The 16,934-nt window shown below is 35.7% G+C and overlaps 1 protein-coding gene across 9 annotated transcripts in view; it reads right to left on the bottom strand.

Moving 5' to 3' along the window:
- Positions 1-16,934, bottom strand: part of PARD3B (par-3 family cell polarity regulator beta) — a 1,028,888-nt gene that overhangs the window by 734,718 nt on the left and 277,236 nt on the right. The gene's annotated exons all lie outside the window — the stretch shown is intronic.

Below are 16,934 nucleotides of genomic sequence, written 5' to 3'. Positions count from 1 at the left end.
ATGGCAGTCATCTCAAAGCCAGAGGGAGGGATGACCTGTCACCACTGGGGGCCTATGAGTGGCTTCCACCTGTGTCCCCAGTCCCCTCAGGGTTTGGTAAAAAAAAGGGGGGGGCACTGCAACCAAGCACCACCCATTGTTGCTCTCACTCCACTGGGAACACACCTACCCTGTGGCCACCGATGCCAAATGCTCTAGGCAGTGCCTAGACACTTGATCACTGTAGCTTCCCAAAACCCTGTAACTAGAGTAGCTGGTACAGTACATCCTGTGTGGGCTAAGCAGGACAAGGTGCTTCTTGAGTGGTCTGCAGACAGTGGGGGCAAACCACCACACTTATCTCTGACTCCAGAGGTGGGCATGACCCGTCACCAGTAGGGGGTCTGTGAACAGGCACCACTTGCAGCCCCAAGGACCTCAAGGGTACCATAGAAGAGAGCATTGTGACAGAATACCACATGTTGTTGCTCTTGCTCCCCTGGGAGCATACCCATCCTGCTGCTTCCACTGCCAAACACTCTGGACAGTGCCCAGAGGCTTGATCACTGTCCTTTCCCTGGAACCTACAATTAGGAGCAGAATCATCAGCACCTCCTGTGTGGGTTAAGTGGGACAGGGTGCTTCTTCTTGCATGGTATACAGGTGGTGGGAGCAAACCACTGCTGCTATCACTGACTCCAGAGGTGGGCATGGCCTGCTACCACTAGAGGTCCCTGAAGAGCCACCACTTGCAGCCCCAATCACCTCAGAGGAGGGCATTGCAACAGAACACTAACTATTGTTGCTGTCACTCCCTTGGGAACTCACACACCCTGCTGCTACCATTGCTGAATGCTCTGAGTGCCTCGTAAATCTGTCTAGGGCTCATTACCTCTTTCCAGGGCCCTGAAACTAGGAATAGCCTGTGCCACCTTCCTTCAGGTCCTTGCTGCTATTAAAGAGCCCAGCAACCAGGCACTGACTACTATCCCTACCCAGTGCCTCCTTCTTCCTGGAGATACACTCAGCACCCTGGGGACAACAGCCTGCTCATACCGAAGAAAGAGACAGCAAATATCCAAACTCCCACACAAAAAATAAATAGTAACCCCCCAGAAAATACAAAGGGGTGCCCTTGCATAAAAGTAGCCCTCCAAGACTACAGGTTGGCTTTCCTAAATTCACAGAAAAAGAAAAACATAAGAAAGATGAAGAAGCTCAGAAACCATTCCCAGTTAAAAAAACAGGAGAATTCACCTGAAGCAGCAAACAATGAAATAGACCTCTGCAGTCTGACAGACAATGAGTTCAAAAGGGAAGTAGTGAAAATACTGAAGGAATTAGGCTGAATATCAAGGAATTAAAAGCAGATATGAACAGTAATACAGATTCCTTTAGAAAGGTACTAGAAAATATAAGGAGGAACACAGAAAAATTAGAAAATTCAGTTGCAGAGACACAAATTGAGCTAAAGTCACTAAAGAGCAGAATGAAAAATGCAGAGGAACGAATCAGTGACTTAGAAGATAGAATAATGGAAATCACCCAATCAGGACAACAGACAGAAAACCAAATGAAAAACGCATGGAAGCAATACAAGAGATCTATGGGATAATATAAAGTGGGCCAATATACACACAATAGGAATTCCAGATAGAGAAGAAAGAGAAGGTGATTGAAAATATATTTGAAGAAATTATGTCTGAAAACTTTCCAAATCTAAAGGAAAGTGATATCAAGATAGAGGAAGAACAGAGGGCCCCAAACAAGTTGAACCCAAATAGGCCCACACCAAGACATATACTAAAAATGGCAAAAGTTAAAGGTAAAGAGAGGATTCTAAAGGTAGGAAGAGAAAAGCAAAGCGTTAATTATAAGGGAACCCCCGTAAGGATATCAGCTGATTTCTGTACAGAAACACTACAGGCCAGAAGGGAGTGGCGAGATATATTTAAAGTTCTGAAAGGAAAAAATCTGCAGCCTAGAATACTCTATCCAACAAGAATATCATTTGAAATAGAAGGGTAAATAAAGGATTTCTCCAACAAACAAAATATAAAAGAGTACATCAATATTATACCCATTCTAAAAGAAATACTGAAAGGACTTCTCTAAATAAAAAAAGAAGTAAGAAGAAATAGGATGGAATAAACAACAACTGGAAAGCAATCACTTAAATAAGCCAGCATACAGATCTAAATGGGGGGGGGGGGGAAGAAAAGAAAGAAAGAAAAACTACTGTAAAAGCAATAATGAACACAAGGAATAGCAAAAAGACAAATATGAAGATGTTAAAAAAGGACTTCAAAAATCATAGAATGTGGGGAAGGAAAGTAGGAAAATATAGACTTTTAAAAAATAATGTGTTTGAGGCTATATGACTATCAGGCTAAAGCAAGCAGATACAGGAAGGGGTTAACATACTTTAAAAACAGGGCAGCCACAAATCAAAACCAAACATTGCATTCACAGGAACTAAAAAGAAAAGTACTTAAGCATAAAATAAAATGGAAATCATCCAACCAAAAAAAGAAAGGAAGAAAAGGAGAAACAGAATCAACTGAAAAACAAGGTTTAAAATGGCAATAAATACAGAGCTATCAATAATTACCTTAAATGTTAATGGACTGAATGCTCTAATCAAAAGACACAGATTTGCAGATTGGATAAAAAAGCAAAAACCTACAATCTTCTGTGATTAAGAGACTCCCCTTAGGGCAAGGGACACATATAGATTGAAAGTGAGGGAATGGGAAAACATATTTCATGCCAATGGACAAGACAGGAAAGCAGTAGTCACAATACTCATCAGAAAAAACAGACTTTAAAGTCTATAAAGAAAGAAAAAGAAGGACACTATTTAATGGTAAAAGGATTGATTCAAGAAGAGGATATTATAAACATCAATATATATGCTGCTAATAGAAGAGCACCCAGATACCTACAACAAATACTAACAGACATAAAAGGGAAAATTGATGGGAATACAATAATAGTATGAGACTTTAACACTACAATTGCATCAATGGATAGATCCTCTAGACAGAAAATAAGTATAGCAACAGAGATCCTAAATGACACAATAGAAAAGTTAGACTTAATTGACATTTTCAGGACATTACATCCAAAAAAATCAGAATATGCATTCTTCTCAAGTGCACATGGAACATTCTCAAGGACCAATCACATACTGGGACACAAAGCTAACCTCAACAAATTTAAGAGTATAGAAATTATTTCAAGTGTCCTCTCTGACCACAATGGCATGAAAGTAATCAACCCTAGGAAAAGAAATGAGAAAAAACCACATAGAGACTAAACAACACGATACTAAAAAAGCAATGGGTCAATGAAGAAATCAAAAAGGAAATTAAAAAATACCTTGAGACAAATGATAATGGAGACACAACCACTCAAAATCTATGGGATGCCGCAAAAGCAGTGCTCAGAGGAAAATTTATAGCAATACAGGCCTTCCTCAAAAAAGAAGAAAAATCTCAATTTGACAATTTTACCCATCACCTAAATGAATTAGAAAAAGGAGAACAAACAAAACCTAAGTCAGGAGAAGGAGGGAAATCAAGATCAGAGAGGAAATCAATAAAATAGAGATTCAAAAAACAATAGAAAAAAATCAGTAAAACCAAGAGCTGGTTCTTTGATAAGGTAAACAAAATTGACAAACCTCTGGCCAGACTCACCAAGAAGAGGAGAGAAAAAAAACAAATAAATAAAATCAGAAATTAGAAAGGAGATCACAGTGGACACTGCAGAAATACAAAAAACCATAACAGAATACTATGAACAATTGTATGCCAATAAATTTGACAACCTAGAAGAAATGCACAACTTTCTAGAATCTACAGCCTGCCAAAACTGAATCAATAAGAAATAGATCAACTGAACAGACCTATCACTAGAAATGAAATTGAATATGTCATAAAAACACTCCCTACAAATAAAAGTCCAGGACCAGATGGTTTCACAGACAAATTCTATCAAACATACAAAGAGGAACTTATACCCTTCTTCCTTACACTTTTCTAAAAGGCTAAAAAAGAAGGAACATTCCCAAAGACATTCCATGGCACCACCATCACTCTAATACCAAAAGAAGACAAAGATACCACCAAAAAAGAAAACTACATGCCAATATCTTTGATGAACATAGAGGCAAAAATTCTCAAATAGACACAAAAATTCTCAACAAAATTGTAGCCAACCGAATCCAACAAAATATAAAAAAGATCATACACCATGACCAAGTGGGATTCATCCCAGGTTCACAAGGATGGTTCAACATACACAAATCAATCAGTGTCACACACCACATTAATAAAAGTCAAAAACCACATGATCATCTCAGTATATGCAGAAAAAGCATTTGACAAAGTCCAACATCCATTTATGTTAAGAACTCTTACCAAAGTGGGTATAGAGAGAATATACCTTACATAAAAAAGCCATTTACCTGGGAACTATATCTAGTTACTTATATGGAGCATGTCATAAAAAGCCATTTACGACAAACCCACAGCAAATATAATACTCAATGGAGAAAAGCTAAAAGCTTTCCCACTAAAATCTGGAACAAGACAAGGATGCCCACACTCACCATTGTTATTCAACATAGTATTAGAAGTCCTAGCCATAGCAATCAGACATACGAAAGAAATAAAAGGCATCTGAATAGGAAGAGAAGAGGTAAAACTGTCACTTTATGCAGATGACATGATAGTATATATAGAAAGCCCTAAGGACTCAACCCAAAAATTACTAGAACTGATCAACAAATTCAGCAAAGTGGCAAGATATAGGATTAACATTCAGAAATCAGTCACATTTGGTCAGTCGCATTTCTGCATATAAACAATAAAATATTAGAAAAGAAATTTAAAAAAATACAATACCTTTTAAAATTATACCACCCAAAAATGAAATACCTGGGAATAAACCTGACCAAGGAGGTGAAAAACTTATACACTGAGAACTACAAAACATTAATTAAGGAAATTAAAGAGAATTCAAAGAAATGGAAGGATATTCCATGCTCCTGGTTTGGAAAAATTAACATTATATAAAAGGCCATTTTACCAAAGCAATCTAAAGAGTCAATGCAATCCCTATCAAATTACCCAGGCCATTTTTCACAGAACTAGAACAAACAATCCAAAAATTTATATGGAACCGCAAAAGACCCAGAATTGCCAAAGCAATCCTGAGAAACAAAAACCAAGCAAGAGGCATAGCCCTCCCAGATTCAGGCAATATTACAAAGCCACAGCAATCAAAACAGGTGTGGTACTGGTATGAAAACAGTCATACAGACCAATGAAACAGAAGAGAGAACTCAGAAATAAACCCAGACACCTATGGTCAATTAATCTTTGACAAAGGAGGCAAGAATATAAAATGGGAAAAAGTCTCTTCAGTAAGTGGTGTTGGGAAAACTAGACAACCACATGTAAATCAATGAAACTGGAACGCACCCTCACATCATGCACAAAAGTAAACTCAAAATGGCTTAAAGATTTCAACATAAGACAAGGCATCATCAAACTCCTAGAAGAGAACATAGGCAAAAATTCTCTGACATCAACCTTACAAATATTTTCTCAGGTCAGTCTCCCAAGGCAATGGAAACAGAAGCAAAAATAAACCAATGGGACCTGATCAAAGTGACATGCTTTTGCACAGCAAATGAAACCATAAAAAAAAAAAAAAAAAGACAGCTTACAGAATGGGAGAAAATAGTTTCAAATGATGCAACTGACAAGGGCTTAATCTCTAAAATAGACAAACAACTTACACAACTCAACAGCAAAAAAGCCAACAACCCATTTGAAAAATGGGCCAAAGAACTGAATAGACATTTCTCCAAAAAAGATATACAGATGGCCATCAAGCACATGAAAAAATGCTCAATATCACTGATTATTAGATAAATGCAAATCAAAACTACTACCAGGTACAACTTCACACCAGTCAGAATGGCCATCATTAATAAGTCCACAAATAACAAATGCTGGAGGGGGTGTGGAGAAAAGGGAACCCTCCTGCACTATAGGTGGGAATTTAAATTCATACAACCACTATGGAAAACAGTATGGAGGTACATTAGAAAACTGTATTTAGAACTTCCATCATTATAACCCAGCAATCCCATTCTTGGGCATATATTCAAACACAACTTTCATTGAAAAAGACACATGCACCTTTATGTTCATTGAAGCTCTATTCACAACAGCCAAGACATGGTAACAACTTAAATGTCCAACAATAGATGAATGGATTAAGAAGATGTGGTATATATACACAATGGAATACTACTCAGCCATAAAAAAGAACAAAATAATGCCATTGGCAGTAACATGGATAGAACTAGAGTCTCTCATTTTGAGTGAATTAATCAGAAAGAGAAAGACAAATACTATTTGATATCACTTATATCTGAAATCTAATATACGGCACAAATGAACCTATCCACAGAAAAGAAAATCATGGACACAGAGAACAAACTTGTGGTTGCCAAGGGGGAGGGAGAGGGATGGACTAGGAATTTGGGGTTAAAAGATGCAAACTATTGCCTTTGGAATGGATAAGCAATGAGATCCTGCTGTATAGCACTGAGAACTATCTAGTCACTTATGATGGAGCATGATAATGTGAGAAAAAGGGAAGTATACACATATGTGTGACTGGGTCATCTTGCTGTACAGTAGAAAATTTACAGAAGAGTGTAAACCGGCCGTGATGGAAAAAATATATATCAATCAATAAATAATAAAATAAAAAATAAAAAAATAAAAATCTTTTGAGTCTAACTCACAATAAATTATACATCTCAGCTGTACCAGAAAGGTTAACTCCCTGCAAAATATCAAGGAGACACAGAAGATTCAATTACTCCCTTTCTACTTCAAAGAATGAATTCAAAGATGAGATGGTCTTGCTTCAAAAGAGCAAAAGCATCAAAACAGGAATGTCACATTACCACATCTCACATCAAATAGTGTTTTCAATAAAATGCAACAGAGAGACAAAATGTAAACTAAACTTTAAGCAGCAAATCTGCAGCCACCCAATGCTGGCCAAACCGTCCTAATTGTTCAACTTGGTTAACTACCATCTGAGACCTAGACTAACAGCTGCCAGCTCAAAAAGAGTAGGAATGTGTGGGCATATGCACAGAGGTATGTGCATATATAGTGTTATATGTTAACCACTCAATTGTTTGGAAAACACTGATTTATTTAATTCTCTAGGCACTGATTCTCCATGTCTCCATTAGCACAAACCACCACTACTTTCAGAAACACCAAATGACTATTTATCTTCCTATAAAATCATAAACTTATTTAACTCCCATTTTTGAGGATTACATATCCAATTGAAAACAAAGTAAAGCTAATTTAGTATAGGGCCCTACCCACAGGTAAATATATACAATTAGGGACAGGAAAAATCATGTTTTGAAAAGCTTTTCTTTTCATAAGTGCTAAGTAAGGCATCACTAATCAATCATATGTTCACAAAGCTCTAATGTGTAGAAACAGATTTTTAAAGAGCTTTTAAATTAGGGTTTTGTGACAAAAACATTGTACTAACATTTAAATTTCACAAAAAGGCTCAGAAGTTAGATTACAAAGATGTCAGCACCTCACTATTCCCTAAATGCCAATATGCTTCTCATATTAGTTAGAATTCAGCACCTCAAACTATGCTCATTTCAAAGGTTGCAAGGTCGGTATTCAGTCGAATTCTATGCTGAAACACAAAGCAGACGGGCTGAGTTTAGAAGTCTTATTTTCAAATATATTTACCAAAAGAGTTTCTATTTTTAAAATAATGTATGAATTAGAAATAATCATAATTCTCAGGAGATTCTGAGTGTTCTGTAAGTCCTACAGAGCATTTACTTTTCTATCTGCATGAAAAATGACAGCATTCTAATTATTCCGTCAAGGTTAATAGACCCCAAATTTCACTCTTACATCTCAGTGGACTTTTTCCAATCGCCACTACTTCTCATTTGTGACATTTTTCCTTCCTAGAATTACGTGCTGCAAGAATTTTCAGTCAATTTAAATACCCAAGCAACCTCTGCATCAAAGAACTAGAGTGATACAATCTTGAGATAAATGAGAAAACAACCTTAATAGAAGCTCAACAAGTGCTTTAAAAAGATTCTTAAAAATGGATTTTAAAAATTATGAATAATGAGCTGGAAACGTCAACCTCTAAGAAGATGAATGAAACTCAAAATGAGAGATATAACAAAACCAGATCACATTTTTCAATTAAAAAATGAAAGTTATAAATCAAGGACAATAAAGAAGCCACAGAGACTAAAAATCAAATGAAAGAGAGGCCCAGGAAATTAGTAAGCACTGAAGCCTGATTTTATTTTGAGAGTATATGACAAAACTTAGTAATGCTGATATTATCCATTTGTACAGGGTATAGAGAAAGAAACGATCTCTAGGCAGTGTGATAGTAGACATTCATATTAAATATTCACAAAAGACTAAGATACGGAAACTCTATATTGTTATTGCAGAGGTGTTAAAAATAAATTCACCACGTGTAGGAGATCAGCAAGTGAACTTCACTATCTTGACCACGGCAGTAGGTAAAAGGGGGGGGGGGTGTGTGGGATCACATCTGAATACATCCCTCTTGATTTCCAGAAACCAGAAGCTGAGAATTTAAAGTGATTCTGGGTAGCAGTGCTTCAAATGGCTGGCGGAAAAAGAACGACACGCAGACATTCTCAAGTAAGTTCCAAAGAATTCTAAAGAATACAGCTTTAAAAATGGGAAAAGAAAAAAAAAACAACCCACAAGGCACTAAGAATGACTCAGACTGCAGAAACAACAGAATCAAGTCTTCAAAGATACTACATACTAGAAGGTTAAAACTGAGAATGTAAAGTACCTGTGTTCCATGTATTATATAAAAAGAAAGCTTTAAAAGAAAAGAATAAGAAATCAAAAAATGAGGAAGGTGGTAGAATAAAGGAAAAAATATAATAGCTGAAATTAAAAATAGAATGAAAATGTAAAATAGCATAATTAATATTGGTGAAAAAGAGTTCTCGTCATGGCTCAGTGGTTAACAAACCTGACAAGTATCCTTGAGGACACAGGTTCGATCCCTGGCCTGGCTCAGTGGGTTAAGGATTCAGCATTGCTGTGAGCTGTGGTGTAGGTAGCAGACTCGGCTTTGATCCTGGTCACTGTGGCTGCGGAGCAGGCTGGCAGCTACAGCTCCAATTCAACCCCTAGCCTGGGAACTTCCATATGCCGCAGGTGCAGCCCTAAGAAGGAAAAAAAAAAGAATTAAAGATTACACAGATGCAGCCCATAGAGACTAAAAGGTACAAAGTTTAAGACTACATGATTAAAATATCATGGAAAGAAGGAGGTACATGACCTAACATTTATCTAATCAAAGTTTCAGGAAGATAGTTGTGAAGACAAAATAATTTAGAGAGATAATTGCTGTAAGTTTTCTAGAATTATCGAGTAGAGAGTCACCACATTTCTTATCCAGAAAATCTTGAACAGTATACATTTTTAAAACAAAACCCAGGAGTTCCCACTGTGGCACGGTGAGTTAAGAATCAAACTGCAGTGACTGGGGTTGCTGTGGAGGCACTGGTTCCTTCCCTGGCCCAGCACAGTGTGTGAAAGGATCCAGCGCTGCCACAGCTGCAGCTCAGATTCAGCCCCTGGCCCAGGAACCTCCACATGTTGTAGGTGTGGCCATTAGAAACAAACAAACAAAACAAAAAATTGTTAAGGACACTAACAGCTATGAAAGCTTGGCAGCAACCACAAAAACAAAACAGTGGGATGATTTTCTTCAATATGCTAAAAGTAAGTGTCGATTTAAACTGATTTACAACCTACTTTACCTATTGAAACTCATTTCTAAAGGTGAAATAAGGCCATTTTTTAATGTATATCTATTATTCAAGATTGAGTTAATTATGCAAGTTAAATTATCTGTTTTTCTCATGATCCTAGACAAGCAAACTTTGAAATTTTTATGGAGAATCACACAGCATGTAATAAAAAACACACACTTGAAGGAAAATGAGGTGACAGGACCAATAAAGCCTAGCCTATTAAATATCACAACTTTCCCCCCAACCCTGTCCATCTTGATCCTTCATTTAATTTTCCTTTTATTCTGAGAGTGGAGAAGGGGATTTATCATCTTTGGACAGAGTATATAACTTATTTAATATTTACTATTTATGTGTACATCTCTGTGTTAGAATATATGCTCCACCGAGTAAGAATCTTTCTTTTGTTCACTGAGTTATTCAAATATCTAGGAAAGTGCCTGTCACATAATAGGCACTCAATAAATTTGGGTTGACTGAATGGCTAAAAAGATAATTTTAAAGCTATAGAGAGTCCAGAAACAAATCCACGCCATTTGTGGCATATTTGATCACTGGGGAAAGGATGGATTTTCATTAAATGGTCCTAGGTTAACTAGTTATCCAAACAGGGAAAAAATGAAATTAAATATCTACTTCACATAACATTCAATCAACTGCAGGTGGATTAAAAATTGTATTTAATATCCTTAAGACAATGAGCTAAGAAAGGATTTCTTACACAAGATTTTAAAAAACAGAATTCATTAAAAATGACAAATTCAACCATATTAAAATTCAGAGCTTTTCCCTGTCAAAAGAAAAGTGTGAAATAAGAAGCCTCAAACAGAAAGATAACATTGGCAACACTGACAAAGGATTAATACCCAGGGTAAAAGAAAAAAAAAGTTCATAAATTAAGAAAATCCTTCTATACAAAGGAAAAACATGCACAAGTCATAAAGGCATTGTCACAGAAGAGAGATAACTTAATGCATCAAAATATCTAATTTCAGTTAAAATTAGAAAAATATAAAAAACCATTACATGATGTGATTTTATACCCACTAGACCGGGTATAAAATTGAATTTTTAATTTTTAAAGAGTTAGACCAGTATTATTACAAGGGAATGGAGCAATGGCAATTCTTTTTACATTGGTGAGGTATATATTAGTTTCAGTCACTTTGAAGAGTTTGATGGTATCAATGAAAACATAATAAGCACACACCCAAAGACTATGTAATTCTATTACAAGAAAGAACCTCGCATGTGTAAAGCTAGAGGATGTGTACAGCATGTGTTCACTGCTCATGAAAATAACAGTAGAAAACAACCAAAATATCTGAGAAGAGTAAAACTGATGAAGAAATATTGGCATCTATTCCTATGCTTAAGTGTTATGAAGCAGGTGAGATGAAATCAATGAACTGGCTTACAATCTCTTTTTTTTTTTTTCTTTTTTTTTTAAAGATAAAGTAGGATGGACTAAAACATACAAGACTGCTTGATACACAGTAAATATAAGTATTGTTTGTGAAACTTTAATTTCAATTCTTTGTGGGTATACATACTGATTTGCAATTAAAATATATTTCCTATGATGTGTGAAAGCCAGTGGTGAATATTATCGGTTCTTATCAATTTTGCTCATCTTCAGAAAGCACTTGGTTTTTTTTTTTAAATTTTTTTTTTATTTTCCCACTGTACAGCAAGGGGGTCAGGTTGTCCTTACATGTATACATTACAATTACATTTAGAAAGCACTTGGTTTTAATTTTCAATTCCCAAATAGTGAAAATGAGTAGCTGTTCATGTTTGTCAAGCCATTCTTCTATAAAATTACTGTTCAAAACCATCTTAGTTCTCTTCCTATTTTTTCATTCTTTTCCATTTTGATTCATAGAGACTTCATAGTCTAGATATTAATTCTTTGTTAAATACTTTGCAGATGCTCTTTACCATCTGTCCCTTGTCTTTTAATTATGTATGGTGCTTTATCACATACCTGTTTTCCACTTTAATGCATCCTTATATATCAAACATTTCTGCAGGTGATAAGAATAATAAAATCCTAAAGATACTTTTCAGCTATATTATTATCTATACAAATAATTTGGAGGAAAAAGTTTTAAAGTAATCAATCTAATGAGTTTGAGGTTGATGTGTACTTGTGAAGGTTACAGTTTTATATGAAACAAAATCAGCTGAAATCAGAATCTATTCACCTTTAATCTATGTAAAGGCAAGGGTGTCTATGCCAGGTTCTCAGAATTGAAAGAAATCAGCCACTCACTTATATTCAACAAAAGAGTAAATCAGATTTGATGCATGTATGCAATCTTTAGAACCCATTTTTCCACAAACAGGTAACATCAAGATTGTAAAAATATATTTTATTGCCATCCCTACATAACTAACAATGTAATTTTGAGTCTATGAGCAAAATCTGGACAATATTAGAATACAGTTCCAGTCCATATTTTATGATTTATACAATAAACCTCATTATGAAAAAAATCTGTATTATGCAAAATAAAACTATACTCAAATAGAATTAAGATTTTCCTTATGAAAAAACTGCTCAAGACAGAAAATTAAATCCTGAATTATCAGAATATACAGCTTTATATAAACTACTTATTTTCATCTTCAAGCATCCCTTTCCCTCAGCAGGAACATCATAGAACATAATAAATGGTGGATACGTATACATTTTATGGCTTCTAGTTTATTCCCTTTGAGGGTAACATTAACATCTGTCAGATTATGCACTATGACATTCTCCAAAATTGACTTTTGATTCAACACATGCTTCTATTTTCAACTCGCATTTAGCTGTAGTTAATCTTTATCATACATGATACATTTTCCTATTTTAAGATGTGTGCTCTGGGAGACTTTCTATCTTGGAAGTCTTGCATCTCTGTCCCCCTCAATAATCTGATCTAGAAATGTGGCCCAGTGGGAAGAAGCCTAGGTAAAGGATATTGGGGGTCAGAGGCCAAATGGTCATAAAATAACACATAAAAACATCACCTTGTCCTATTTTAAAACAGACCTAGAGGGGTAAGTCAGTTATATAGGTTATCAATAAGGTTTGAAATAAAGTGAAATGTACAACATACCTGTTCAAGTTCTTATTGAAAGCCACTATCTTATACATTTTTTCCTCACAAAAAAAAGTTAATAGGCTGATTTGAGCTAAAAAGAATTTTATAACTCAGTGGAAGTTAATACTTCACCACTTCTTCACCAAATACAGACTCTGATCATGCACATGGCACCATGCAGAGGGATATGAACGATGGGAAAAAAAAGCATAAAATATGTACCCCCACCATCAAGAAGTTCATGGTATTGCCAAAAGTTTTACTTAAATTTGCTGATTTTTCTTTTGTCTTTTCAGGGCTGCGCTTGTGGCATATGGAGGGTCCCAGGCTAGGGGTCCAATCAGAGCTGTAGCTGCTGGCCTACACTAGATCCCCAGTAACACAGGATCCAAGCCATATCTTCAGCTTATACCATAGCTCATGGCAACGCTGGATCCTTAACTTACTGAGCCAGGCTAGGGATCAAATCTACGTCCCCATGGACACTAGTTGGGTTCATTAACCGCTGAGCCATGATGGGAACTCCTAAATTTACTTTTTTTTTATGGTCTAATTTTTTAATTTTCATTTTATTTTTTTTTAAATTGAAGTATATTTGATATATAATATTGTATGTTACAGGAGTACAATATAGTGATTCACAATTTTTATTTAAATTTTTTAAATTTTATTTCCCAATACATTATTTTTTTTCTACTGTATAGCATGGTGACCCAGTTACACATACATATTTTTTCTCACATTATCAGGCTCCATCATAAGTGACTAGACATAAGTGCTACACAGCAGGATCTCATTGCTAATCCATTCCAAAGGCAATAGCCTGCATCTATTAGTCCCAAGCTCCCCATCCATGCCACTCCCCCCCAACCTTGGCAACCACAAGTCTATTCTCCCAGTCCATGATTTTCTTTTCTGTGGAAAGGTTCATTTGTGCCATATATTATACTCCATATATAAGCAATATCATATGGTATTTGTCTTTCCTTTCTGACTTACTTCACTTACTATGAGAGTCTCTAAGTTCTACTCATGTTGCTGCAAATGGCATTATTTTGTTCTTTTTTATGGCTGAGTAGTATTCTATGGTATATATATACCACATCTTCCTCATCCAATCATCTGTTCATGGGTGTTTAGGTTGTTTCCATGTCTTGGCTACTGTGAATAGTGCGCTGCAATGAATATGCAGGTGCATGTGTCTTTTTCAAGGAAAGTTCTGTCTGGATATATACCCAAGAGTGGGATTGCTGGATCATATGGTAGTTCTATTTATAGATTTCTAAAGTATCTCCATACTGATCTCCATAGTGGTTACACCCACTTACATTCCCACCAACAGTGCAGGAGGGTTCCCTTTTCTATTTTTAATATTGCATGTAACTAAAATGATATCCCAGTGAGAACATATTTCATAAAGCTGAATTTCCACATAAACTATTTAAACTATTAAATTAAAAAATCTAGTATTTTTAAACTAATATTTCCAATTAAACAACTTCAAATGGCATAATTGCAGCTCAGAATGAGTCTCATATTGCTGTTTTCCTACCTGTGACTTTTTAACTTGTGGTGGTACTAAAATTATTTACTGTCTTAAATATGGATAAATGAGTAACTTGAGAACAGTTGAATGACTTCTGTACAGAAATATTACATAGTTTCCTGACATCAGTTTGGAGAAAAACAAACACAATGAGTGCACATTTTTACAAAGGAATGGATAAAGAAATGTGGTTCATAAGGAGAATAGAATATTACTCAGCCATAAAAAGAATGAAATAATGCCAATTGCAGCAACATATATGGACCTAGAGATTATCATACTAAGTGAAATAAGTCAAGGACAAATATCATATGAAATCACCTATATGTGGATTTTTTTTTTTAAAAAAAGAATACAAATGAACTTATGTGCAGAACAGAAACAGACTTTGAAAACAAACTTATGACTATCAAAGAGGACAGGTCATGGTGGGAAATATTACCAAAAGGGACAGGTAGGGAGGGGGGTGGATTATGAGTTTGGGATTTGCATGTGCACGCTGAGGTATATGGAATGGGTGGCCAGTGGGGACCTGCTGTATAGCACAGGGAACTCTACCCAATATTCTATAATAATCTATACAGGAAAATGATCTGAAAAAGAATGGATGTGTCTATATGTATAACTGAATCACTGTTGTATAGCAGACATTGTCACATTGTAAATCATCTATTCTTCATTAAAACTTTATAATAAATACTAAGCAACCATTAAAAACAATCTAACCAAAAAAGTCATGATGTTCTTTGAGACAGGCTCATTTGAGTTTAGGTAAGATAATATCGGCATTTTTCTCAGCATAGGACATGGCCACCTAGATGCTTCTCACTGAACAGTCATTTCTGTGTTTCTACATCCTCTCCAAACATTCGAGAGTTTCAGCTCTTTCCTCATATGTGCATCTTTCTATTACTCATGTACTCAGTTGCTATTAAACAATTAGTGTTGCATGCCAGTGAGGGCTATCAGGTCAGAATATAATTTTAGAACAATGGTATAAAAACACAAGCAACCTTGAGGGCTTCTGAATAACATGTGAACAAAGAAGTAAAGGAAATAGAGATTCTTTGGAAACAAGCACAAAAGTATGTTTTGCTGCAAAGAGGTGAGACTTCAGATCCAATCAGACGAAGGCTGACATTCAGGTCCAGTTACAGCCCTGGCTTCAAACTTTGTTCCAAATGGGTGATTTTGGAAGACAGAGAAACACCAGAGCCACTTTCTTCAACAGGTGTCAGGTTTAAACAAAGATGTTAAATGTTTTAAAGTTTAAAATAGATATATGTTGTTTCATAATCACTTTTTCCCCTAGCACATTTGCTTGAAAATCTTAACCAGCCATTCTACCAGAGATCATTCTCCCAACCCAAGGAATTTTGAAACAAGAGGTTTAAATGGGAAAAATTCCTCCCAAAATTGGATGGAAGATCAGATGCCAAGACTTAGCACAGGATTTAGTAATTAATAAAGGCTAGTTCCATTAGTTAGCCATCCAACAGGATAACCTGGCCAAACTTTTGGCCAAGACTTGCCTCATTTTGTTCTTCCTCCAAGCTTCCATTGGTACAGAGATTCTCAAAGTGTGGACTCAAGACTAGAAGCAACAGCCTCACCTGAGAACCTGTTAGAAATGCAAATTCTCAAGCCCCACTTTCAAACACAATGAATTGGAAATTCTGCAGATGGATCGCAGAAACTTGGGTTATTAAGTAAGTCTCCCAGGGGATCTGGATGTGCCCTTCAGTTTGAGAATGATGCTATCATGAATCTGAAGCCAAGTCTAGTAAAATGACCTACTTTTCCTTATTCTAGTACAATGTTTCCTAATGACTCAGCTTCTCTTCAAGGAATTCAACAATTTGAGAAGTGAAGGCAGCAAGACTTAGTGAATCAGCACCCGAGAAAATAGGAAAGCAGCACATAATGCAGGCCTGACATACAGAGCCATTTTCTTCATCAGGAGTCAGGTTTAAGAAAAGACGTAAATATTTTTAATGTTTTTTTTTTTTTTTTTTTTTTTTTTAAAAACAAACAACCGAGGTTGTTTCAAAATCATTTTTTTCTAGAACATTTGCTCAGAAATCCTAAGCAGCTATTCTAACAGAAAATATTCTCCTTACTCTGGAGAGTCTTTAAAAGATAAATTTAAATGGGAAGATTGCTCAAATTTTTAGGTTGCATTAAAAAAAATGAAATTTTAAGAGTCTCCCTCTCTATTTTTTAGGAGCATATTTTACTCTTTTCTGACACTGATCCTTCATCCCATTTAGAGTAACTCTTTATACCAGATGTCAGTATATCACTTCTTTCTTTTTAAGGCTCTTATTTAATCCTCCTCACTTGAGAAAACATTATTCTTTAAGGGATATGAAAGCATCTAAGGCAACCTTAATTCTGCAGCATA

The sequence above is a fragment of the Sus scrofa genome, chromosome 15, assembly GCF_054392235.1.
Source record: "Sus scrofa isolate SSC_HxYL_T2T_F1_AM1 chromosome 15, Sscrofa_HxYL_maternal_Yorkshire_Landrace_v2.0, whole genome shotgun sequence".
Classification (NCBI taxonomy): domain Eukaryota; kingdom Metazoa; phylum Chordata; class Mammalia; order Artiodactyla; family Suidae; genus Sus; species Sus scrofa.
This window is presented reverse-complemented; position numbering and strand designations above follow the sequence as displayed.